At 45.5% G+C, this 3,655-nt stretch overlaps 1 long non-coding RNA gene across 1 annotated transcript; it reads right to left on the reverse strand.

The window, feature by feature from the left end:
* Positions 1-256: 256 nt before the first annotated feature.
* LOC105556208 lies at positions 257-2,114 on the reverse strand. Its single transcript, XR_001008538.1, has 3 exons — positions 1,651-2,114; positions 1,128-1,245; positions 257-375 (listed from the first exon to the last, which is right to left on the reverse strand). It is a non-coding gene; the product is annotated as an uncharacterized LOC105556208 (long non-coding RNA).
* Between the last annotated feature and the right edge of the window lie 1,541 nt (positions 2,115-3,655).

Here is a 3,655-nt window from a genome sequence, read left to right on the forward strand (position 1 = left end):
GAACGACTGACTGCGTGGAGCAGTCCCGCGCGCGACGCTCCCCCCCGGCCTCGGTTCCCCCGGCATAGACCCTCAAAGCCGAGACAGGCCGCTCAGGAATACGATCGTAGCCGGAGTGAAGCCACTTCGCATTCCCAACAATCTTCGAAGAAAGAATGAGTTTGAAAAAATCATAAAATGAAACATAATAAAAAATATAATTTAAAAAGCTTTACCAATTATTAAATCCGCTAATTTTAATTTGTTGAATGCTTTCTTGGACCGCCTTCTCAACCAACTGTAGGTTGCAGCAAGTTTATTTGTCATCAACTTTTGCAAAGCTCTTTGTGTCATGTTATATACAGAGCTTCCACCAATTTGTGAAAGTTCATTCATCTGTAAAATTAAAAAAAAGGAACATATTCATTAAAATTTCACAATTAATAAAGTACATATTGTAACACTGCAATAAAAAACGTAACATATATTTAAAAACAGACAAAAATTCAATATTAAAAAATTACCGCAACGTTAAAATTGTTCTCGTCATTTAAATATTCATCGACGCATATTAGATCATCTTCGTTTTGTAAAGGAAAATCAAAAATTTTGGAGAATGAAGGTGCTTTCTGCGTTTGGTTCACCTTATCATTTGTAAGAAGATGATTAATAGATGTGGTAAAATCTTGAAGAGAATCTGTATATTGCCACATTCTTGCTTTCAGCATATTTTGTTGGCGAATAATTTCTTTAAAATAATTTTCTGAAAAAATTGAGTTTGCTATATTTTTCAATCAATTGTCGAACATATAGAGTATAGAATTTTGATAATAAATTATTTTATAATAAGATTGATAATAAATTCAAAGTTTTTCATTAATAAAATTATTCTTATTAGATGTACCACTATCTGACTCAAAACTTTCTAATATATTATTATCGATTTCAATATTATTAACATTATTATGATCCAAATCAATGTCATTTAATTGTTCATTAATATTCATATCGCTATTTCTTATCAAATCATTATTATTTAAATATTGAGCAAAATTTTGATCCAATACAGATTCAACTGAATTTATTGAAGAATCTGTATTAGCCTTTGCTCGCCTGTAATATTTTGTTTTAATTTTAGGCATAGTTACTTATTTTTCACGAATTCCTTGTGACAATGTGGTCTTGCGTAACTAATCTTTACCAAGGGTTCCTTGTAACAGTGTGGTCTTGCGTAACCAAATCTTACCAGAGTGTAGTCTTTCAGAACTATATAACATAAAAAATGTTTTAAGTATACATTTAAAAGCATTTATTGTAAAGATTATGAAAAATAAGAATGAGTTTATGATGCATATTTTAGATATTCAATTTGAATTAATGTGCTAGTCAAATACATGATTAAAATAGTAAAATATGTAAAAATCTGAAATATGCATTATGCATACCTAGGATGTTAATTTTGTTAGCTTATTGAAACCATTATCTAAAAGTATAAATTAATTTCAAAGATGTAACAATGTGTTTATTCTTTGTGAACATACGGCTAACTCTCTTTGAGCAGTTCTCAGTATCGAAGTACATAGTCAAGCTAACCAAACCCGCATATACACCAATGCCTATTAATGGTCATTAATGCCCACTGGGCATTACTGTTGAATTCTTTATACCTACTTATAATAACCTAGTAATACCCAAGTAATGCCTAAGCAATACGACGAATCTGTACACCGCAATGCCCTCAGCTATTTACCCCCCGCATGTTTCTAACCTATAGGTTATGACAAAAATATCTGCTAAAAGTTTACTATATCTAAAACAATAAAATACAAACCATAAATATACTTACATTTATTATTCTCGTATCCGTTTGATGAGACCACTGAGTAACCCAGAAATGATTTTGTAAAAAAATTAACACGCCACAGAACACTTGAGAGAAGAGAGATTTCCAAGAGTCGCCGGTACACATCTGTAAGGTTCGTGCGTGCTGCTCGATTGTTACACGTGCTCGCCAAATCAGGTCACGTGATCGCGCTCGACCAATCCGCGCAAGACTGTGCAGAGCAGTCTTTTATTATGGCGTGATACATGCGTATCCCTTTCTTATCTTAAATGGATGTCCACTGGACGTCCGTTTATGTACTGCGACGATTATTCTCTTCTTTTCTCGTTTTCCGCCCTCCCGTGATACGCGGACGGACGGGTGTTGCCGTCCCGCTCTCGCTGTCGCGCGCGGGTCTTAGGCGAGGGTGCGCGCCGACGACGGGGAGTGCGGTCGCCGGGCGCGAGAAGCGCGGGATGCGGACGGATCGAGTCGTCGTCAAAAACCAAGGGGGAACATATTAACGCGCCGGAAAGGAGCGGGATCTCGGTAGCTCCGCGCGTACCGTGCCGCGGGCCGAAACTCCACGCGATAGACGAAGATTGGGCGCCAGACGCGGTCTTTCACGCGTCACGTCGCGAAATCCGCGAAATCGCACGAACGAGATGGAGCGGCCCTCGCCACGGGCAGGCTAGCTCGCCTAACGGTAGAGGGGCGGGGCGGTGGTTGACACTAAAAGATTCCAGAGGCTACGGGACCTAAGAAATTCACACGACGGACGAGACACACGACGGGAGACGTACACGAAAAGAAACTCAAGAATTCAATATAATAAAATCGAGTTTAATATAGGACGGCGTTAACCAGCCGGTTGAGCGGCCGCTATAACGGGTGGCATCGCAGGCGACAATGGTACCAGCCCCGAGATCGGGGGAAACAACTCGCCGCGATACCCTCGGCGACACGGAACAGTCCGGCGCGAACTCAACGGCAGAGATTAGCCATACGCGATAAACCCTACTCGGACGACACGGACGCACTCGACAGTAATTTTCTCGCGAACGGTACGAATACCGTCGCACACGCAACACTCGGCCGGGGCGCTTCGCCCGTGAGACTGGGTACTCGGGCCGACGGATCGGCCCGTCTCACAACGACGTGCAATCTCCCGCCGGGCAGTCCCCGACGGCTAACTACGGCGAGCCTTTCGCTCGCTCCCGGCCGCGCCGGCCGCGCTGGTCGGCAAGGGATCCCGCTCCGGACGCACCGTCCTCGCGAAACCCGCCACCGACAACGGCGGAAGCGGCACGGGGTATCGCAAACACTCACTCAGCCGCTCGCACTTCCTCGGTCGTCGCGACTCTACGGCGACGTTCCTTCACGCCACGCATGCACGCGACACTCCCGCGGCATGCGTACCCCGCGTGATCTCGCGCAACGCAACCCTCGCGCCGCGAATCTCCAGAACGACCGGCTCTACTCCACGCGACCGCGACCCTCGGCTCGAACACGCTCACACACACACACTCTCACGCGAGGCCTGTGCCCTGCAGGCTCCGGGGTAACCGCGGTTGCTTGTCACCGCGACCGGGACACCAAAGAAACTCTAAAGCCGACGGGCCGTAGCCCGGGCGACACCAAACGCGAAAATTTCCCGGCGACGATAGAACAACCCGGGCCCGGACGCAATCGCACGGGGCGAGACGGACGGAGGACAATCTCACCGGCACCCTCGGCTCTCCCGGGGTCGTCAGGCGGCAACGGCTCGTCCTGACCCTCGGACACTCGCAATTCGGCGGTAGAGCGACGGCAACGGCAGACCGGGGTCCTCACTCGTACAATGTCGGCAACAGG

Source organism: Vollenhovia emeryi, unplaced genomic scaffold (assembly GCF_000949405.1).
Source record: "Vollenhovia emeryi isolate VEMERY1.0 unplaced genomic scaffold, V.emery_V1.0 DF940221.1, whole genome shotgun sequence".
Classification (NCBI taxonomy): Eukaryota; Metazoa; Arthropoda; class Insecta; order Hymenoptera; family Formicidae; genus Vollenhovia; species Vollenhovia emeryi.